Here is a 24,415-nt window from a genome sequence, read left to right as displayed (position 1 = left end):
CCACACCCAAAAAGACTTGTTAACAAATTTTAATGGTATAATTAATTATTCATAATAATCAAAGGTTATAAACAACTTAAATGTTCATCAACTTACAGATGAATAAATTAAATGTGGTGGATCCATTCAATGGAATATGATTCAGTGATAAAAAGAAATGAGATTCCTCAAAAAATTAAAAATAGAACTACCCTACAACCCAGCAATTGCACTACTATACATTTATCCAAGGGATACAGGTATGGTGTTTTGAAGGGACACATGCACCCCAATGTTTATAGCAGCACTATCGACAATAGCCCAAGTATGGAAAGAGCCCAAATGTCCATCAGTGGATGAATGGATAAAGAAGATGTGGTATATATATACAATGGAGTATTAGCAACCAAAAAGAATGAAATCTTGCCATTTGCAACTACATGGATAGAACTAGAGGGTATTATGCTAAGCGAAATTAGTCAGTCAGAGAAAGACAAATATCATATGACTTCACTCGTAGGAGGACCTTAAGAGACAAAACAGATGAACATAAGGGAAGGGAAGCAAAAATAACATAAAAACAGGCAGGGGGACAAAAACATAAGAGACTCTTAAATGTGGAGAACAAACAGGGTTGCCGGAGGGGTTGTGGGAGGGGGGTGGGCTAAATGGGTCAGGGGCATTAAGGAATCTACTCCTGAAATCATTGTTGCACTATATGCTAACTAACTTGGATGTAAATTTAAAAATGAAAACAAAAAGAACAAAACAAACAAACAAAAAAAAAAAACAGCCACATCTTAAACTTACCAAGTTATGCACATTAAATATGTATAGCTTTTTGTATGTCAATCATTCTTCAATAGGGTGGTTTAAAGACAAACAAACAAACAAATAAATAAAATTTAAAGTTTAAAAAAAGAAATTAATACATGCTACATCTCAAAAGCATTTTGCTTAGTGAAAGAAGCCAGACATAGAGACCACATATTTTGTTATTCCATTTATATGAAATATCCAAAAAAGCAAAGTTATAAAGATAGAAAGGAGGCTAGCAGTTGCCTGGTATGTTAGTGGTGGATAACAGGATTCACAGTAAATGTGCATGAAGTTTTTTATCGAGGTTATGTAAATGTAAACCTGATTCACGGTGATGGTTTTAGCAGTTATACCAAACTTAATAAATTTTCCCAAAAATGTCATTGAATTATACATGCAAAGGGAGAATTTTATGATATGCAAAATATGCCTCCCTAAAACAGTTTCAAAACAACCACAAAAGAATTCTGCATGTTGATTATCAATCACAGGTTACTGGGTAGTGTAGTTTTTACTCTTGAGAATATCAATTACTTGGGTATTTTCTTTCTCTTGATTGTTCTTTCCATTGAAGTCTACTGGGAACTCAAATCAGATGCAGAATTTTTAGTGTAACTGGTATCTTGAGAATCGTTAGATGATGGGCTATCATTGCTCACTTTTGTGTAAGTGATGAAATCAAAGTAAGAATATGTCTTTTCTTCCCAGTTCAACTCAAACTCTATGTTGTTTTAATTCCATATCAGAATGATTGAGTAATATTCTTTCTGAGATGCATTTACCAGGTACAGTGTTGACATTATTTGAGCAATCTTTTGCAGGAAATCTGCAGAACCTGAGAAAAGCAATTATCTCTATCTAGATGGTTCCAAAGTCCTTTTATAGATGTTACTTAAGTATTTGGGTCACTGCACACATCCATCAAAAATGACTTTATTTTCTGGATGTAGCTATGATTGTCACTTAAAAATATAACCTATGAAAGGAATTCATAGTGACAGAAGTACATTATGCAGATAACTTCCAAACATTCTAATATTTGTCATTTAATGAAATGTGTCCATTCCTGCAAAGTCAGCTATGAGCTGTGTATGTGTATGTGCATATACGGACTGGAAAGAGACAAATGAAATCATCTTTATTCATAATCAAGCTAATTGTGTAGAAAAATTCCAGTAAATCTGGAAAAAAAAACCTGTGGAAGAAATAAGTGAATTTAGCACGATTGCGTGGTATACGATCAACACGCAAACCTATTTCCATGTACTGCAATGAACAACTGGAAACTGAAATTTAAAACAAAATTCAATTCACAATCACCCAAACAACATGAAATATTTATGGGTAAATCTAACACTCCATGAAGAAGATTGTTTTAAAAATTAATAGACTTTATTTTTTAAAGTAATTTTAGATTTACAGAAAAACTGAATAGAAAGCACAGGGATCCTTCCCTGCCCACACAGCTTCCGCTACTGTAAACATCTTGCATTATTATGCCAAATTTTTTCAATTGATGAACCAATATGAAAACATTATTATTAAAAAATCCATAGCTTACATTATGATAAGCTTACTCTTTGTGTTGCTCATTTTATGGGTCTTGAGAAATCCATAATGTCATGCATCCACCATGGCTATCATACTGAATAGTTTCACTGCCCTAAAAAATCTCCCGTGCTCCACCTATTCATCCCTCCCTCCATCAACCCGAATCCCTGGTTGCCACAGATCTTGTTACCATCTCTATAGTTTTGTCTTTCCTAGAATATCATATAGTTGGAATCTTACGGTACGTACCCTTTACAGACTGGCTCCTTTCATTTAGAAATACGGGTATAAGTTACCTCCATGTGTTTTCGAGACTTAATAGCTGAAAGTTTGTGTCTGTTATAGGGACAATTTGAACATCAAAATGATGATGATTGAACTTAAGAAGAGACTGATGATTTCTTTTTTCTTTTTTTTTTTTGTGGGGGGAGCTGGGTACAGTATACTTTGTTGATGGTACCTGATAGGTAGGGTTCCCCAAGCCCTTCCCCTTCTTCAGGGGGTTTTGGATGGAAACTGTGTAGAAGCAGGGAGATTTTCAGTGTGTTTGGGGCAAGGACTCCCCAGCAGCTGAGGGCCTCTCCCTCTTGCTGTTGCTGTGACTGGTGGTCCAGAGAGCTCTTACTCCTTGGAGGCCATGTGGACCATAAGGTCCACCACCCAGTTGCTATGGCCAAATTCATTGTCATAACAGGAAATGAGCTTGACAAAATCATTGAGAGCAATGCTGCCCCAGCATCAAAGGTGGAAAAGTAGATGTCACTGTTAAAGTGACAAGAAACAACCTCTTCCCCGGTGTAGCCAGGATGCCCCTGCTTCACCACCTTCTTGATGTCATCAAGTGTTTGGCAGCTTTCTCCGGGCAGCATGTCAGATCCACAATGGACATGTTGGGGATGGGGATACGGAAGATCACGCCAGGGAGCTTCTCATTCAGCTCCAGGATGACCTTGCCCACAGCCTTGGCAGTGCCAGTAAAAGCAGGGATGATGTTCTGGGCAGCCCCTCGGCCATCACGCCACAGCTTCCCAAAGGGGCCGTCCACGGTCTTCTGGGTAGCAGTGGTGGCATGGACTGTGGTCACGAGTCTCTTCACGATGCAGAAGTTGTCATGGATGACGTTGCCCAGAGGGGCCAAGCAGTTGGTGGTGCAGGAGGCATTGCTGGCAATCTTGAGGGAGTCGTCATACTACTCATGGTTCAAACCCATCACAAACGTGGAGGCATCAGCAGAGGGGGCAGAGATGATGACCCTCTTGGCCCCAACCTTCGAGTGAGCCCCGGACTTCTCCATGATGGTCAAGACCTCAGTGGACTCCACAACATACTCAGCACCATCACCCCATCTGATGTTGGCGGGTTCTCACTCCTGAAAGATGGAGATGGGCTTTCCATCAATGACAAGTTTCTTGTTCTCAGCTTTGACTGTGTCGTGGAATTTGCCATGGGTGGAATCATACTGGAACATGTAAGACCCCATAGTTGAGGTCAACGAAGGGGTCATTGATGGTGACAATATCCACTTTCCCAGAATTAAAAGCAGCCCCAGTGACCAGATGCCCAATATCGCCAAATCTGTTTATTCCGACCTTCACCATCGTGTCTCCAGGATGCGGCTAGCACTGCACCAGGAGATGTGGCTCTCTGTTGGACAGGGAGAAGAAGAGAGCCGAGACAGATAATTTCCAATAGCATGCAGTTACCAGAATTTTATTTCATTCTCTTGGCAAATAGATGATCTACCTGAGGAAATCAATAGGTCTTCTGTCTCTGCCATCTCAGAATGAAGAGAATCACTCCATGTGTCCTCTTCATGAACCTATATTCTCTCAATATTTTCTACCTCTGTCAGCTTCCCGACACGTCTATTTGTGCATTTTTTGAACAATCCATTTGTGATTAATTTCCTTATTTCCTATCTAGAGCCAACTTTGCTTTATTTCACACAAGCTTGCATGAATCTTTGAAAAATAAACTCACGATATAAATATATTGGCCTGAATTATTGATAAGTCATGCAAAGTTATTGTGCTTTGCTGTAATCTGGAACACTTGCATGAAATAGCAAAATAAAAAAAAGTTCAGTTTTCACATATTCTTTTGATGCCTTATATATCTAAATACACAAAACATGGCCCAGCCATCAGTTTATTTAGCTACGTATTTCTTTCATATGCAGTGTGCTTCAGCTATATGGAGTTAAAAATTAATGCCATTATTTTGAGTTCTATATAAATTTCTTTTTGATGTTTGCATCTTACCAATTGCACCAAATAATTTTGTTTTGGGGACCACAAACCATTTCTGTCAGCCATGTTCCACCCATTGTTTTAGAAATTCCATCTAAATTCCATTTAGATTTCCATTGTTTTAGAAATCTGCTTTACATGTTCATTTTACTTTTAATTATAGACCGTTCACTTGCCTTATACTTAATACAAAGGTTGAAAGTATCTCATCTTTCACAGCTTTCTCCTTTGAAGAACTCTTATATTCTTAAATGTCAATTAAAACTTAATAAAACACTTTCAATTCACACTGCACTGCAGTTTTTAGCACATGATTGTTTTCAATGTCCCTGATTTGGGATAAAAATAGTTTGGGTGTTGTGTTTTTTTGATTTCTAGCTTGAAGTACCACAGTATATTGAAAACATGTGTCGTATTGTGAGTAGCTCGTGTCACTTCTCCACACAGTACTAGAAATCAGTTTTGATTTGACATTTACGTTAAATCATTTTCATACTGCTAGTAAAGATGTAGTTCCATGTACAGGTACAAAGTACAATGTAACATATAGATCAATATGAAATATAATCCTTGCCTTCTGAGAGCTTACGGTCTAATTAAAGAGATAAACCAGATGTGCACGTGTATGCGTATAGACACTCACGGAGTCAAGTAGCAAAACGAAGCATGATAACCAGTGGCAAAGCATAGAACTTGAAGTTGGAGAGCTGAAGTTTGATATGTGGATCTGCCTGTTGCTGTGTGACCCTGAGCAAGTTACTCAACCTTGCCAAGTTCCAGTTGGTTCATCTTAAAAACAGGAGTAATAAATGCACAGTGATAATGTGAAGATTATACTGAATAACATGTATGAAAGTCTATGGGGTCTCATACCCAAATCCATAAAGCTCCTTTGTTCTACTCGAATGTAGCACTAGGGCAATGACTACAGCCATCGCTTGGACCTCCAGTTCAAATACTCTTGCACAGTACTCGAAAGGCACTCTGCTATTCGGGAAAGAATAGCAGCGTCAGACCTACTGGATTTTGAATAATAGCTTGAGCTATTCGTGGTTGTATGACATTGCACAAGTGACTTAACCCATCTAATTCTTAATTTCATCATTTTCAATGGGGATATTATTATCCACTTACTAAGGAGTTATTGGGAAGATTAAAATAATAATATTATTATTTAAGTTAATACCTAATGCCCAATGGATAATGAAACATGTATTTACTAAAGTGGACGATTTTTTCAGCCCTTTACAAAGACCACAGGAAGTTCAGCTGAGAAGAGTGAAACCTATACTCTGAAAAAAATTGTGAAGTATTCATGAGTTTGTATACGGTAGAGTTATGTGCAATTACAAATTGGTCTATAGAGAATCACAAGAATGCAAAAGCGTAACTAGGGTGCTCTAAGTTATAAATGGGACTGTATCTGTTTGGGTATGAGGCCCTGTATACTTTCATATACATTATTCAATATAACCTTCACAATATCACTGTGCATTATGACTCCTGTTTTTAACATGGGACCAAAGGGTGCCCTTTTATTGGTAGTCAACCATCCCTACTTATTCGGGATGAGAGGGTGTGCATAGAGTGGTACTTGTCCCTATCCAAAGTTTATCATCCCATCATACTGGCAGCTACCGTGGCAGGTGAACTGACGGGGGAAGAGAAAATCACCTGTGAAAAGGAGCCCTTTAATGGGCCTTTTTGTCCACTCCCAAATCAAGGTGTTCCCTGTAATCTGTTCTGAAGAAAATTTAAAAGTCAATGGCCTCTTGTAATTCTGATTTATTACTTTGTCATTTTGAGCTGAATTCTAATAATTCGCTACTGTTTGTATGTATACCTTTCCTTCTGCGGTTTACAGAGTATAAATATGTCTAAATCTTCTTTCATGTGAGAAAACGGACAAAATACTGATGACTAAAGTTGTACTCTATCTGTTATGTAAGGCCTTTGACAGGTACTTGCTAGTGAAAGAGAAAGGCAGAGCCGAGCACTCTATTGGACTTATTAGTGTTAGAGTTGCCACGGTTTCAATTTGATCGCTATTTATTGAGCAGTCAAAATGTGTTAGGCAGCATAAAGAACACATCGAAACCATGATCTGGATATTAAGGATTTTATACCCTAAAAAAGGAAGTCCATTAACTCAACTACAGAATGTATCCATTTCTGTAATCACTTGTGAAATCTTGATTGGGGAACTCATTTAGCTAGCCTTATACTTAGAGGATATTTTTACATCTTTCCAGTTAAAAATTGTGTTGCTTCAAATAACATTTTAAGATACTGTAATGTGATAGTGCTCACGTAGATGAAATTATTCCTCGTCAATTGTAAGTTAATTAACAAATATCTCATCAAGTGCAAAAAAACTCGGCAGATACAGAAGACCCTGAGCAAGCTGACTCCTCGAAGAATAAAGCCATATTCATTTGGGTTAGTTTTAGGAAAGCAATCATATAAGGAGAATGGCTGCTCTCAGAATAACAAAGCAGTTGCTCAGTGGGAAATTGAAGGAAGAGAGGTAAATTTGAGGTTACCAGGACAAAGAGTTAAGGTTACACTGCAGTTCGAGCCATAGAAGTGTGACAGGTTGGCCATTTCTCACTCTACCAATCCCTACTGAGCACCCATAGTGTCCTAGGCGTCCTGCAAAGAACCAGGGATATAATGATGAAAACAGATACAGTTTTTGCCTTTTGAGATATTTGCAGTCTAGCTACACAGACAGAGAAATGTAATTTTCATTGGTTCAACAAATATTTATTGAGTGCTCTCTTTAGGCCAGACACTGTTCCTGGGGCTGGAGAGACAGAGTGAAGGAAGGAGACAAACATTCTGTCCCTGTAACCATATTACAATTGGGATAGAGTGATGGCAAATGAGTCTGTGTGTGTGTGTGTGTGTGTGTGTGTGTGTGTGTGTGTGTGTAGACATGTATATGTCTATCTCTGTATCTATATAGATATATCTGTGTCTACCTCTACATCTCTACTCGGATAGTGACAGATGCTATGGAGAACTGTAAAGCATTGAAAAGGATGCTAGGTGGGAAAGGAAGGTATGGGGAAACCTCACTAGTAAGGCGATATTTCAGTAGAGACCTAATGCCATGAAGGAGTTAGCCATGTAGATATGGGTATGGGGTGGAACAGCATTCCAGAAAGAATGGAAAGCTCATTAAGAGCATGGGTGCTTAGCATAGTGGGTCTGGCTGGAGCATTCTGCAGCACGGTTAGGGTTTGTAGATGCCAACATTTCTGAATCAATTAACTCTATCACATTTCACCCTTACTCATTAATCCAGGATCTCAGTTTCCTTGGTCTGTGCCCTCCCTATCTTCCTCTGTCACCTCAGCACCTGGTTATATGATTTAGCCGCTCCTGGCTTGCGGCATTGACTTTCTTCTGGTCCCATTTGGAATGTCCTCCTTAATTGGTGTGTTCCAGAGGATGTTTGGTTTAATGACCCTTCACGGCCTCTAGCCCCTCTCTACCCACCCACCAGCCTTGCTAAAGGGTCTCAGATAATATTTGCCTCAAGTGTATTGTGGGATCCAAAGGAGACAATATATGAGTTAGCACTTTATAAGCTGTTAAGTGTTTTATATTTGTAATGAAATCTTTAGTTTCAAGGCCATGAGTTCCCTAACAAAAAGATTGCACTAACAGTAATGTCATCTTACAATACCAAAGATAGTAAAAGCAGGGAACAGGGGAAAGAGCAGCTAAGCAGGAGGTCTATCTCTGTCAAGGGTAAGATGAATCACCAGCAAGAAATAGAGTGGCCTTTGGAAGAGTCAGGGCAGCTGGGTTGGGTCCTTCCCATCAGTCTGGGAGAGAGGGCTACATAACTCACCTTCCTCTCTGCCCCTCTATTTCAAACAATTTATAGATTCTTCTTTATTTTTCCTCATGCCAGCTGTTTTTCTTCTTCATTTTTCCCCATGCTAGATTTTTTTTCTCCTATTTTTCTCAGGACTTTGTATCTTTGGGTTTCTCCCCATGTATCACATTCTTCCTTCCTCTGCTTTATTATTGTTTTCTAGTCTTTGCTCCCTAACCATGACTGGATTTTGCAATGGTCCCTGGGAAAGTTGTTCTAGAAGCTTGCAGTACAGGTGACATCAGGAGTCAACATGACCACTTGGCCTGCTCTGAGAAGACTATTGCTACAGTGAGGTGATTCCTTGAGAGAGGGGGGCATGTTAACAACAGTGAACGGAGTGATGCATAAGGCGTTAGTAAGTCTGGGTCAACTTGGGCAAGTCTCTAGCCTCATGTAGGTCTCAGTTTCCCCCAAATATACTATACTATATACTATTGTATATATTGTGTAAAGTTGCTGAACTAGATAAATCTAAGAGTTCTGGTATGCTGGATTCTGAAAATACTATGTCAGTGTGAAACGCAAAAAGAATTGCTGTTTGGGTTTAGCAATAGAGAACAGGAAGACTGGAGCTGGTAACAGCGCCATTGGAATCATGTAGCCCACTTGTTTCCTGGCACATTGCATCAGGCTACAAGCCGCAGGGTCTCTAATAAATGCCTGAAAATACAGACTGGAGACCCTGCTTCCCCAGAAAACTTACAACTATGCCCTGCATATAGCATCTGCCCACTGAAAATAACTGAACATATTATGGGCTGACAAACTTTGAATCAACCCTCTTTGTTTCTGAAAGATGGGATTGGCAGATTGCCTGGGATGTGATAAAAGGCAGTAGAGCAACATTGGAGGAAGCCCCTAGAAAGAGTTCTTACAGAAGGGAAGTGATGAAGTCAATAAAGCTTTCAGGTCGCTAAACTAAATGGTCTGAGAGCTCTACAGTCCTCTAAGCCCTACATTGGTCAGAATCAAGGGACCTAGGCTTCTGAAGCAAACGATTTTTTAGCCACAAGACTAAAACCAAAATCTAGAAAATTTGGAATTGCTTTTGTGACATTAGAAAAGTCCTCTTTCTGACTTAATTTCCCTAATACCCACTTTGATTACCGTGTGTTCGGGAAGTTATGAGGAATAAGCCGTGTAGGAGTATATGCAACAATGGTAAGATTAACACTGAATTATGACCAGGAAGTCTGAGTTCAGGGAATGTGTGAATTCGTAGAACTGATCGCAAGTATCCTCCCTACCCCTAAATCCACGTTCTTGGTGCAGGTAAACCAGAAAATCGCCATCTTTCCAAACCCAAACTCCCAACATCCCTGCATCTGTATCCACACTCCTTTACGTTCCTCCTGTTACGCTGTGGAAGCAGCACCTCCTTTGCTATCCAAGGCCAACCCCACAACTGTGCTTCTGGTGTCATCTCTTCACCTTCTTCAGGTCATCAGTCCGGCGACGGGTGTTCCCTTCTCTTTCCTGCATCGAGCATTTCCTTCTCTACTATGTCATTCCCATCAGAAACTAGACCAAGAAAATAGGGGAAGGGGGTTAAGAGGTACAAACTTGCGACTGTAAAATAAGTAAGTCACGGGGATGAAAGGTGCAGCACAGGATACGTAGTCAATAATATTGTTAATAGCTTTGTATGGTGACAGATGGTCACTACACTTCTGGTGAGCATTTCATAATGTATAGAATTGTTGAGTCACTCTGTTGTGCACCTGAAACTAATATGATAATTGTATTGTCAACTATACTTCAATTAAGAATAAAAATAAAATTTTAAGCCTCTAGCATCTCTTATGTCGAAGGCAAGAATAAACATTTGTCTTACCCTTTATCACCTTCTAGTTACAGCCCCATTTCTCAGTTCCTTTTCTCACAGAGCAATACTTTTTGAAGATACAGCTCTTCATTCTCGAATCCTTCAATTCCCTTTTAGAAGGCTCATTTCATTCTTCTTACGACGTCTTTACTTTCTCCTGGCTTCCAAGATGCCACATTCTCCTGTTTATTTCCTCTTATTACTGGGAACCCTGTCTCAGTCTCCTTTGATTGTCTGCTTGCTTCTTCTCTGCACTAGCTGAATACTGGAGTACAGGTCTCCCTCACTATCCAAAAGTAGAGCGTTCTTAGGAAACCTTTCCTAGGCCGAAGTGACGTGAAGTGAAGAAGCAATTACCATTTTTTGTTAATATATGAAATTTATTGTCAAATTGGTTTCCATGCAACACCCAGTGCTCATCCCAAAAGGTGCCCTCCTCAATACCCCTCACCCACCCTCCCCTCCCTCCCACCCCCATCAACCCTCAGCAATTACCATTAATTTATGTGGAAAAATTTTTGAGTGTTCCCAGACCCCCCCAAAATTGCCTCTCTTAGGCCTTTCCGATCCCTTAGGACACCTCTTGTTAACAGATGCGCAAAACAATTTGGGAAAAAGCACAGGTGCCCACAGACACAGTCCGAACTATGGTACCTTAATGCTGAGATCCTGGGTTAGCTCCTGGAGAAGGGGCCAGGTGGCACCTCGGTGGCAGCTGTGCCCGTGTGCGCCCTGCCTGTATAAAACAGCTTTGCTGCACAACGAGCGGCACGCTCTTTTCACCTCTCACCTTTTTTCGTAAAAGTGAAAAATCCTCTTCGGCTAGCGAAAACAGGTACCAATGGAGGTCTCCCGAAAAAGTTAAGTGGCATACCCCGCACTCCCAAAAAGCAGGGAATACCTGTATCTGCAATCTTTCCACTGGCCCTCTACCACCTGAATTCTTCCCTGACCGACTTCAATCCATTCCGCGGCTCTATGTGCGCCCCACGTGCCAAACTTCCCCTCCAAGCTTTGGACTTGCATGTGAGACTGCCTAATCATCAACCCTACCTAGATGTTTCATAGGGCATCTGAACCCTAACACGGTGCAAACAGAAGTCCTGATCTATGCCCGCCCCGCACCCAACCTCTCTGTCACGGTCTTTGCCTTCACGGTACTGTCCACTCAGCTCCCCGGGTTAGACAAGTAAGAGTCACCCATTACCTCTTTCTGTCTTCCTCGCTCCCCACATCCAATCCATCAGCGAGTCCACGGGAGACTCCAAAATCTGTTCTGCATTCAACCACTCCTCGCTGTGCTCTGTACCGTAAACCCAGCACCGGCCACTGTCACCAGCTCTCTCCTGTGCTCTTGTAATGGCCTCCAGCCGGATCTCTCTTGCTGTCCTTGCTGCTTTTTAGTTGATTTGCCACTCAGCAGGCAGAACGACCCTTTTAGAATTTGGTTAGACCATTCATTCTCCCATGCAAAACCTTCCCATGGCTTTTCATTACCCTTAGAATAACACTTGGACTCTTAACTGTAGGACTGTAGACTGTGGGACTCTTACCTGCAAGACTGTAGGATCCAGCCTCTGGTGACCTCTTCTATCTTTGCCCAACCCTTGCCTTCCGTCCTTAGGCTACGATGATATTTTTCTTCTCAACTATGCCAAGCTTGTTTCCATCCTGGGGCCTTTGCAGTACTTGTTCCCTTTTCTATTTATCATCTATTTTCACCACTCTCAGCCCCGTTGTGTGTGAAGGCAGAGCTGTAATTTACATGTGATAGTTCATGAGATGAAACTATAGTGCGCTATAATTAAAAGCATGGTAAAAATCATAATGTTTGTAAAAATAAATTCCCTGCGCTATGGCACTTAGATTGGCTTTTATTCGACAGAAATGCTATACTATAATTGATGTTTTGTTCGAGCCTTGGTTTTCCTTAAATTAAAATGAAAAAATATATATCAGAAAGACAGTAAATAGAATAAGGAAGTTATGCATCTGCGTTTTGGAAATTTTCATTTTATAAAACATTGCGCTGAATATTCCTGGGTTAGATTTGATAGTCACGAAAACTGATTTGATTGAATCACAAAAGCCATTTACCATGAATGACCTCTCTTGTTTTTTTCTTTTTCCTTCTTTTCTTCCTTCCTTCATCCCTACCCCTTTCTGTCTTTCTCTCCTTTCTCCCTTTCTCTCTCTTTTTCTCTCTCTTTCTCCCTTTCTTTCTCTCTTTGTCTATCTCTCGCTTTCTGTCTCCCTTTCTTCTCTCTTTTTTTGTGATCAGAATTGATTAAATCAAGCACATTCATTTAGGCTGGCACTGTGAGGCAAGGAATGAGCCATTTGTGTGACTAAATTGGGACCACCGCGATCAATACGTTCAGTGACCTTTCTTAATTCTTTTACTCTGTACAATTGCCTCCGTAGAATTCTAGCAGGAACTTAAAATCTCAAGATCAATTGTTTTTTAAGTATCCTTTAAGAAAGCTCCAATATCAGTTGACATTGGCTTCTCTAACATTGTATTGTGATAACAAGTCAGATATCTTAAAATGAGTTTATCCGAGGAACTTTGGGGAACTATATTTAGGATCTGAAATAAAAGTTGACTCGTAAGCAGATGGGTCATACATTATTGGTTTTTGTTTAGAAAAAATTCAACAGTTGTAATATCAGTTTATTCAATTCTTCTAAATATAAGTTCCCCTTTTTTTGGAAAGAAGGGAAGTTTCCCAGAGCACTTACACACCTCTTGTCCTTTACAAATGCATTTCACATACTAAGGCAAACCATCTGTTACCCCGCTAATTTTGCCATGATGAAAATTACTATTATAACGAGACTAGCTTTTTTAAGCATACATGTTTATGTATATGAATACAAATGTGCACAGCAAGATAAACTTTTAGAATTTTTTTCTAGCTTTCGAGGTGGATGTGGGTGTCCTGAAACACAGACCTTGTTCTACTGATTATCATCAAGTTGTAAGCTTGGTAGGGTTAGGTCCTGATAACAGCTGGGCTTCAGGCAGAGTTATCAGAAAAAAACAAAAAAAAAAACAAAAAACCAGCTGAATTTGGCACAGTGAAGCTGAGGTTGGAATGAAAGGAACACAAAATCTCAGGAAGGTACATACATTTTTTTTCCCCAGACAACTCTTGTAACAAGAATTTATGAAGTGAAGCTGGTCTTGAGAGAGCAAGAATAGAATGAATATAAGTCAACTAGAGTGTGAGCTTAAAGAAAAACGGAAACAATACCATGCCATATCAAATGCAAAAAACAAAAATGTAATGGGAGTAAAGAACATATCCTTCTAAGTGCAGTTACCTCTTAACAACATTTTGAAAAGCGAATCTTGGTTTTCATTAACATTTTTTTCTAAGTTATGTGATCATTTGAGCAAGAAAAAGGTCTGAAACATCCTTATTTTTATAAATCACAGAGGGAGAAACAAGAAACTAGGAGCACCGAAAATAACTGTATTTGATTAAAATTTTCCCAGCTTTTCACTATTACTTTTTTCTCTCTTCTTGTTCTCCCTCTATCAGTCCCTGAACCGACCCCTTACATGTAAAAATATCAAGAAAATAAACACTCTTTGGCCTCTTTCCCCTTGGTTATGTTTTCAGTTATGTTTTCAGCTACAGGACTGAGGTACTTCTGGTACTTACCTAAAGAGACAGTGTGAAACGGAAATCAAATCTGGGTTCAAATCCTCTCTGTAATACAGGGCATCATACCTAATTTCTTTGAGTTGCCATTTTTTTCATCAATGAAAAAGGGCAATAAATGCTACCTCACAGAAGTGTTGAGGGTTGAATGAGAAAATGCATGGCGGGTGCTTAGTCCATACTGAGTGATAAATAAATGGTCCCTCCGTCATATTTGTATTCTGAACAGTGAAATAGTCATAACTGAAATATAGTTGTGGCCAGCATTTTGTACGTAGGTCCTCTATCAACACATATCTTTTTAGGCCCCCGAACCGTACCTTGCCGCAAATTTTTATATAAAACTGACAAGTAACTAATTTAATGCTCACATCATTCCTGTTTCCAGTTGCCATATCTATCCTAGTCTTCTTTCTTAAATGTTTTTAATGTTTATTTATTTTTGAGAGACAGAGAGACGGAGACAGAGCACAAGCAGGGAAGGGGCAGAGAGAGAGAGCGAGACACAGAATCGGAAGCAGGTTCCAGGCTCTGAGCTGTCACCACACAGCCTGACGGGGCGGGGGCGTTGCTGAACTCAAAGACTGTGAGATCATGACCTGAGCTGAAGTGGATGCTCAACCGACTGAACCACCCAGTTGCCCCTCTATCCTAGTCTTCTTAAACGTGTTTTTAATGTTTTTATTTTGATGTTGCCAAGTGTGCAAGCTAAATTCTAATTAGCCTTTTAAATATATTAGTTGTTCTTTTTTTTCCTAAGTGATGGGACGCACAAGCCTGGAAGAGGTAATATATGGTTCTTGGAAGAAGATTCTAGAAAGCAGAACAGATCTTTGAAATGTGCCACTTCTATACCGAAAGCAGTTCCTCCCCAGCAGGCCTGGTATGTTAATTTGATGACTTCTTGATGAGACTCCCTGCGGTCCAACTCCTGGTTATGCTGTCTGCGTCAGCTTTTAGAGATATTAAATAACATTAATTGGAGGGATTTTTTTCAAGTATTTCTCTTTTTTTTCCTTTCAGATTAGTGATCATATTTACATTTAACAACTCTTTAGGTTAAGACTTTTTTTTTTCTTTCCCAGATGACAGGGAGTTCAACCACACACTCATTTATTTTTTTAATTTATTTTTTTACATGTATTTGGTAAAATTGACACTTTTTGGCATACAATTCTCTGAGTTTTGATAAATGAATAGAGTGATGTGAAAATCACCACAATTCAGATACAGTGCAGTTCTGTCACCCCAAAATATTCCCTTGTACTGCCTGCCCTTTTGGAGCAAAACCCTCTTTCCTGAACTCTAGCGATCAGTAATCTGTCCTCATCCACATAATTTCCTTTCTCCAGAATGTCTTGTAGGTGGGATCATGCCGTATGTAGCCTTTTGAAGTTGGCTTATTTGGCTTAGCATACTACTTTGGGGTTTCATTCATGCTGTTCCGTGTATTAGAGTTCACGTCTGTTTATTTGTCCGTAGAATCCAGATAGCAGTATGGGCTTACCACATGTTGTTCTTTCATCACTTAATAGACATTTAGGTTGTTTCCACTTTCTGGCTATTTTGAATAATGCTACTATAAATGCTCATACGCAAGATTTTTTTTGTGTGGACATATGTTTTTATTTATCTAGGGTAAATACCACAGAATAAGATTGCTGGGTGACACGGTACCTCTAGCTTTAGTGTTTGGAGGAGCTGCCGAACTCTTTTCCAGACTGGCTATACCGTTTTGCATTCCCATCGGAATTGTACGAGAGGCCCAGGTGCTCCACATCCTTGACAACACTTGAATTATTTTACATACACACACACACACACACACACACACACACACACACACGTTTGTGTATATGTATAGAATTATATATGTGTGTATATATATCCGAATTCATCTATTGACTTTTTGATTGTATCTCTTTATGTTATTATCTTTAGTGTTTGCTCAAGGGGTTTCAACACGCATATCTACCATTCACAGTCAAGTTAGAGTTAACATTTTACCCCCTCGGGTGAAATGTAGAAGTCTTACAGCCACAGAGGTCTATTTATGTTATCCCCTTTGCGTTATATGTAACACACATACATACATTGAAAATGCCACCAAATAATGTAATTTTTGCTTTCGAAGGTGATATATATTTTGAAGAACTTAGGATAGTTTATTATACTTATGCAGACGTTGGCCATTTCTTTTGTTCTTCCTCCATTCTTAAAGTTCCATATTTCTTTCTTTTATCATTCTCCTTTCATCTAAACAACTTAACATTTCTTTTAGAAAAAGTCTGCTAGCAATGAATTCTCTTACTTTTTATTCATCTAGGAATGTCTTTATTTTGCTTTCATTTTTGAGAGGATATTTTCATTGGATATAGAATTCTGGTTTGACTCTTCTTTTTTTTCCCTATAGCATTTTAAAGATGTTTAATATCTTCTGACCACCATGGGTTCTGATGAGGAATATTCAATCATTTGAATTGTTCTTACTGAGGTAATGTGTCATTTTTATCCAGCTGCTTTCAAGATTTTTTTAATCTTTATTTATTTGTAAAGTTTATGTATTTGCGAATGAGAGAGAGCATGTGTGCACAAGCAGGGAAGAGGCAGAGAGAGAGAATTCCAAGCAGGCTCTGTGCTTTCAGCACAGAGTCCGATGCGGGGCTTGATCTCATGAACCATGAGATCATGACCTGAGCCGCAATCAAGAGTCAGACACTCAACCAATTAAGCCACCCAGGCACCACCCCCTTTCAAGGTTTTTTAAAATTTATCTTTGGGGGTGGGCCTGGGTGGCTCAGTCTATTAAGCATCTGACTTTGGCTCAGGTCCTGATCTCGTGATTTGTGCATTCAAGCCCCGTGTCTGGCTCTGTGTGCTGACAGTTCAGAGCCTGGAGCCTGTTTCAGATTCTGTGTCTCCCTCTCTCTCTGCCTCTCCCCACTCTCACTCTGTCTCTCTTTCTCAAAAAGAAATAAACATTAAAAGAACATTTTAAAAAATTAAAATAAAATTTATCGTTGGTATTCAGCATTTTAATTACGCTGAATCTACTTTTGGTTTTCTTTTAATTTACCTTATTTTTATTTTGCTGAGTTTCTTGAATGTAGCTTTATGTCTCCAAACAAATTTGATAAATTCTTAGCCACTATTTTTTCAAAATTTGGGGGTATCAATACCTTTCTCAGTCAATCAGTATCTTTTTGAGACTCTAATGACATGAATGCTACACTTTAGGTTATTGTCCCACAGGTCCCTGAAGGTCTTTTCAGTTTTTCACTACTTTTTTTTTTTTTTTAATTTTTTTTAAATGTTTATTTATTTTTGAGACAGAGACAGAGGGTGAGCAGGGGTGGGGCAGAGAGAGAGGGAGACACAGAATCAGAAGCAGGCTCCAGGCTCCAAGCTGTCAGCACAGAGCCCGACGCGGGGCTCGAACTCACGAACTGTGAGATCATGACCCAAGCTGAAGTCAGACGCTCAACCGACTGAGCCACCCAGGCGCCCCAGTTTTTCACTACTTTTTTTCTTCAGATTGGATGATTCTTACCGATCACTCTTCAAGTTAACTGAGTCTTTCCTTTGTTGTTTTAATTCTACTCTTGAACATATCCAATGAGATTTTTTTTTTTTAATTTTGCATGTTTTATATTTCAGTTCTAAAATTTCCACTGGGCTTTTTAAAAATAATTTCCTTCTCTCCTGAGGACTTCCACTTTTCCATTAATTTAAAGATACTTTACATTTATCTTACGTAATGTGTTTTTAGTAAGTGCTTAAAAACCTTCGACAAGTCCAACATCTGTGTCTTCTCAGTGTTGGCACCTGCTGACTATAATTTTCTCTGAGAATTAGGTCTGAATTTCCTAGTTCTTTATAGGTTGAGTAATTTTAGATTGTATCCTGAACATTGTGAATATTATGTTGTAAGACTCTGGGGCCTCTGTAGAGTGTAGATTTTTGTTCATTTGCTTTAAAGGCAATCAACATCATGGTTAGGTGCAAATCTCAAATTCTGCCTCACCTTCTGTGGGCAGTGACTACAATGGCAGTTGAGGTTTCGAAACCCTTATCATGGTATACGGGTCTGCCTCATGTATGTGCCGCTCGGGGGTTAGTTTGAGGCTCATGTGGTGGTTTGAGGGTTTGTTTGTTTGTTTGGTTGGTTTTGTTTTGCTTTTTGTTTTTGATTTTATTTTATTTTTGAGAGAGAGAAAGCACGAGTGAGGGAGGGGCAGAGAGAGAGGGAGAGAAAGAGAATCCCAAGCAGGCTCTGTGCTGTCAGCGCAGAGCCCAATGCGGGACCTGAACCCACGAACCATGAGATCATGACCACAGCAGAAGTCGGAGGCCTAACCGACTGAGCCACCCAGGCGCCCCTTTGTGGTGGTTGATATCATAGTTCAATGGTCAAGCTATGCCTCTTTGCTTCTTTTATGCGTGTCTTGCTCAGGGGCAAGTTCTAGACACGGATTACTTGATACACAGAATTAGGGGACCCCTTTCTCTAGCGCTGTCCTCTCCAGGACTCCCCCCACACTTTCTAGCTCTCAGGGGCCCCTTTTCCTATTTCCTTTGGTGAGAATGTTGGGTGTCACTGGGCCTTCCCTCAAGGCGAGGAAGTGAGAAAAAATAGCGTCTCTCAGAATTCTTCGCACTGTGTACCTCGGCAACATATCCTACCCTTGGGTCAAAACCTATTACAAAGGAAGAAAATAAAACCAGGCCCTTCGCTACCATTGTAGTCATTCTTCACGTTCTGACTTCTCTTTCCAGTCTTCCTATTATTTACTTTGCTTTTCAGAGTTCTCGGGAAGTGACTTCTTGTGTTCTCTTGACAGTTTTTAGCTATAATTAGTGGGAGAGATGGAATGTGGTGAGCTGACTCCAGTCTGGCCAGCATCAGAAGTTATAACCGTTTGCCAGAAGCGTCTTCAACTTTTCATTATCTGGATCACTGAACTTATGGTTACTTATGAATCAGGTGTCAAAATAATTTCTGTCTTAAGCAACTGCAAATAAGTCATATTAGTCTTTCTGTCTTTTCACAAAAAGGAGTTCTTCCCACAGGATGGTCTCTTGTGACAGTGATTCATTGTAACTATCTTTCTTGGCCATTGGCACTTACCAGTCTGTGACAGTTACATGTTATCCATATGGCATCTCTTAGGTGCCAGCTTAAGTGACACAAGAAACTCAACCTTTCCTTAGAAGGACGTGTAATTTCTGAGATGATGCCACTGGAGGTATGGGTCAGCACTAACCATCCTTCCTCCTACCCCTATTCGTACATTTCAGTTGGAATTGGAAATAGGTTTTATGACTATAGGTGTGTATGTATATGGCTATACACACACGTCTATTAATTGGCCTTGATAAGATTTTTTTTTGTCCAACACAGTTTTCTACAAATGTTTCTGATTTTGATTTGCTTCTGACGGGTTCTAGTGTCTTTATTCTTTCTTTATACTTTACACTTATTTGATTGAGGAAAATAAATAAGCGCTGTATGGGAAACTAAAGGCAAAGCTATTCATTCAACAAATATTTCTCGAATTCTTATTCTATGTTCCACGTTGTTTTAGATAGATACTGGGTATGGAGCTCAGTATAAAACAATCAAGATCTTTCTAGCGGAGCACACATACTGGTAAGCAGAAGAGATAGGCATCACATAAACAGATATAAATAGTCAAGTATATCATCAACTAGTATTAAGTGCTACGGAGAGAATTTAAATTGGGTGACATGAAAGTGTGGATGATTATTTTAGGATGAGTGTTCAAGGAACAATGAGAAGAAGGAGCCAGCCATGAAAAACATCAGGAGTGAGAGCCTTGCAGGCAGAGAGAAAAAAATAAATGCGCATAACCTAACGTGAAATTGAACCTGACATGCATGAGTAACAGAAAGAAAGATAGTATAGTTAGGTGATAGACAAAGGGTTAGAAATGACGGCAAAGAGTAGGACACGGGCTAGATCACATAGGGCCCCTCTAGGCCGTGGAGTGAGTTTGAATTTCTCTCCAGATGTGATATGAAGTCTTTGGAGAGTTTGATTAGGAGGCAGATTTGTTATTATTTCCATATGAAAATCTCCTTTATAGCTCTGTGAGGAGGCAGGGTGACCGGAAGCTGTCACAGGATTTATCAGTTTATGATGGTGATTTAAACAAGGTGTGTGTAGTAGAGAAAACAGTGAGAAGTAGTTGGACTTGATATGTTTTTGGAGATAGAGGTGACTAGATTTGCTGGGGGGTTGGATGTGGAGAGTAAGAGAAATAGAGAAAATGAAGGATGGTTCTAGATGTCCGGCCTAAGCAATTGGGTGAATGATAGTTTAACTTATTAAAATGGGGAACACCACAGGAGGAGCAAATTTAGGCCGAGTGCATGGATGGAAAGATATATTTTTGCCTGGTTAAGTTTGAAATGCCAATTAGATACTTGAGTGGAGATGTTGAGAATGCAGTTGGATAGAGGAGACTGGGGTTAGGAGAGATCTACGTTGGAGACATAAATAAATAGTCATCGGAGCATGGATGGTATTTAAATACATGAGACGAAATGATCTCACCTGTGGATATTGACAGGCCCTAAGGACTGAACCTGGGCACGCTACCATTTAGAAGTGAGATACAAAAGGGACAGCCAACCAAAGGAAACTGAAAAAGAGTGGCCAGTGACCTAGAAGGAAAATCAGGGAAGTGGTAGTGAAAACTAAAAATTACGTGTGTATTATACACACACATACACATACACAAGGAAGCACAATGACTCAGTGCTTTGTAGCCTTAGACAAATTTCTTACTGCAAACAATGCATGATGGGAGGGAAGAGAACTCTCCTGTTTGGATGTTGATAGGAAAAGCCCCAAAAGAGGAGGAAGTATTTTGGCTGAGCCCTGAAAGATTAACAGAATTCTGATAGGAACAGGAAATGTAATAATTTCCCACACTAAGGAAACAGCATTAACAAAAGATCGATAGTAACGAGTTATTGGAGTTTGCTAACATTCATGCTTATTGTTTGTCAGATTCTGAGGAAAGTACTTTTTAATCCCAAAAATATATCTACAAGGTAGGTACAACTTTCATTCTCATTTTTTAATTTCTTAAAATTTTTTTTGAGAGGCACGCCAGGTGGCTCAGTCGGTTAAGCGTCCGACTTCGGCTCAGATCCTCATCTTACGGTTTGTGAGTTCAAGACCTGCATTGAGCTCTCTGCTGTCCACACCCTGCTTCAGATCTCTGTCCCCTTCTTCCTCTGCCCTTTCCCCACTCACATGCCCATGCATGCATGCTCTCTGTCTCTCAAAAGTAAATAAATATTTTTAAATTTTTCTTTTGAGAGAGAGAGCATGAGCAGGGGAGGGGCAGAGAGAGAGGGAGAGAGAGAATCCTAAGCACTCTCCGTGTCCAGGGCTCAATCTCACAACCGTGAGATCATGACCTGAGCCAAAAACAAGAGTCAGAGGCTTAACGACTGAGCCACCCAGGTGCCCCTCATTCCCATTGTTTTGGATAAGGAACTGATTGCTTGTAGAAGTTAACTGACTTACCTTCTAACTAATTAAACAACCAGGAAGTGGTTGGAGTCTTGGTGAGAACCTTTGCGATCCGATTCCAGAGTCTGTGTTCTAGGCAGCTATGCTAAGTAAATAATACAAGGACAAAAAGAAAGAAAAGAGGGAAGGAAGAAAAAGAAAATGAACACAAGGAATGTCCCTAAATAACGGAAGCTCCAAGTGAAGGCCCCATGGTGTAAAGTATGGAAAACTGAAAAAGCATAGGCTTGTACTAAGGGTCATGGTTGCTTCGTTCCAAATTTTTTTTTTTAATTTTTTTTTTTTTTTTATTTTTGGGACAGACAGAGGCAGAGCATGAACGGGGGAGGGGCAGAGAGAGAGGGAGACACAGAATCGGAAACAGGCTCCAGGCTCCGAGCCATCGGCCCAGAGCCTGACGCGGGGCTCGAACTCACGGACCGCGAGATCGTGACCTGGCTGAAGTCGGACGCTTAACTGACTGCGCCACCCAGGCGCCCCTGATGTTTATTTTTGAGAGAGAGAGAGAGAGAGAGCAGGGGAGGGGAGAGAGAGAGGGAGACACAGAATCCGAACCAGGCTCCAGGCTCCGAGCCATCAGCCCAGAGCCCGACGCGGGGCTCGAACTCACGGACCGCGAGATCGTGACCTGGCTGAAGTCGGACGCTCAACCGACTGTGCCACCCAGGCGCCCCGCTTCGTTCCAAATTCTTTTAGAAAATTTATAGAAATCCATTGAACCCATAGAGTTGTAAGATCCTTAGAGACTATTTAGAATTCTCCTTTCTTCATATTTGGGGAATTTCTTATTTGGGGAGTGTTAACATAAAGGCTAACAAAAGTCCCTCAGATGCATTGATTTAAATAATATACAAGTTTTTCTTCCCCGTGTAACAGGATGAATAGCGTAAGGTGGTAGAGTAGCTCTGACACACACGGTGATTCAGGGACACAGGAACTTCCCACCTTATTATATTACCAGCTGTCGTCTGCTGGTCAAAGTAGGTAGAGGCGGTGGGTGGGGAGATGGGTGAAATAGGTGATGGGAATTAAAGGACGCTGGTCATGACAAGCACTAAGTAGTGTACAGAATTGTTGGCTCACTATAGTGGACACCTGAGACTAATATCACAGCGTATGTTACCCATACTGGAATTAAAATAAAACTAAAAATAGAATTGCCATGTGATCCAGTAATTCCATTACTGGGTATTTACCCAAAGAAGACAAAAACACTGATTTGAAAAGATAGATGCACCCCTGTGTTTATTGTAGCATTATTTACAATAGCCAAATTATAGAAGCAACCCAAGTGTCCCTAGATTGTTGAATAAATAAAGAAGACGTGGTGTGTACACACACACACACACACACACACACACACACACTGGAATGTTACTGAGCCATAAAAAAGAAAGAACTCTTGCCGTGTGCAACAACATGGCTGGCGCTAGAGGGTATAATGCTAAATGAAATAAGCCCGTCAGAGAAAGACAAGTATCATATGATCTCACTCATATGTGGAATTTAAGGAATAAATGAACAAAGGAAAATACAGAGAAACCAAAAATCAGACTTAACTAGAGAGAACAGAGTGGTAGTTACCAGAGGGGAGGCGGGTGGGGGGACGGGTGAAATAGGTGAAGAAGGGGATTAAGAGTGTGTTTATCGTGATGAGCGCTGAGTAATGTGTAGAAGTGCTGTACTTTTTACACCAGAAACTAATATAACACTAGGTTAATTATACTGGGATTAAAAATAATTAATTTAAAATAAATGATACTGATGCATAGGGGCACTTGTACCCCAATGCTTATAGCAGCACTCTCAACAATAGCCAAATTATGGAAAGAGCCTAAATGTCCATCAACTGATGAATGGATAAAGAAATTGTGGTTTACATACACAATGGAGTACTACGTGGCAATGAGAAAGAATGAAATCTGGCCCTTTGTAGCAACGTGGATGGAACTGGAGAGCGTGATGCTAAGTGAAAGAAGCCATACAGAGAAAGACAGAGACCATATGGTTTCACTCTTATGTGGATCCTGAGAAACTTAACAGAAACCCATGGGGGAGGGGAAGGAAAAAAAAAAGAGGTTAGAGTGGGAGAGAGCCAAAGCATAAGAGGCTGTTAAAAACTGAGAACAAACTGAGGGTTGATGGGGGGTGGGAGGGAGGGGAGGGTGGGTGATGGGTATTGAGGAGGGCACCTGTTGGGATGAGCACTGGGTGTTGTATGGAAACCAATTTGACAATAAACTTCATGTATTGAAAAAAAAAGAAAAAATAATAAAATAAATGAGGTTTGCAAATTTAAAAATTTAACTTGAATGAGATCTAATTTGCATATGATACAAATACACCCATTTTTAAGTGACCAGTCTGATCTGTTTTGAGAAACATATACACCTATGAACAGACACTGCAATTAAATTAAAGAACAGTTCCGCCACCCCTCCGAGCTCCCCCAGTCCACGTTGAAGTCAGTCACGACACCACCCCAGTGTAAAATCACTGATCTACTTTCTGACAAAACTGACTGGTTTTCTGTTGTTGTTCAAGAATTTCATAGAAATAGGATCGTAGAGTAAGTGTTCTTTTGTTCCTGGCTTCTTTTGCTCAGTATAATGTGTTTGAGATTCAGCCCATATTTTTACATGTATCGGTTTATTCGTTCTCACCGCTGCTAGTCCTTCAATGTGTGAATATACTTCAATTTGTTTATCTTTTAACCAGCTGGTGAATATTTGCATTGCTTTCAGTTTGGGGCTTCTATGCATACAGCTGCTGTTAATGGTTGTGTGCCAGCCTTTTGTGAAGGCATGTATTTTGATTTCTTATTGGGTAAATATCTAAGAGGAAACTTGCTGGCCCAGAGTG

General features: G+C 40.0%; 1 pseudogene; it reads right to left on the bottom strand.

The window, feature by feature from the left end:
• Positions 1-2,842: 2,842 nt before the first annotated feature.
• On the bottom strand, positions 2,843-3,960 carry LOC131501902 (glyceraldehyde-3-phosphate dehydrogenase-like; annotated as a pseudogene).
• Between the last annotated feature and the right edge of the window lie 20,455 nt (positions 3,961-24,415).

This window comes from Neofelis nebulosa, chromosome X, assembly GCF_028018385.1.
Source record: "Neofelis nebulosa isolate mNeoNeb1 chromosome X, mNeoNeb1.pri, whole genome shotgun sequence".
NCBI classification, from domain to species: domain Eukaryota; kingdom Metazoa; phylum Chordata; class Mammalia; order Carnivora; family Felidae; genus Neofelis; species Neofelis nebulosa.
Note: the sequence above shows the minus strand (reverse complement) of the source record. Positions and strands in the feature narration are given on the sequence as shown.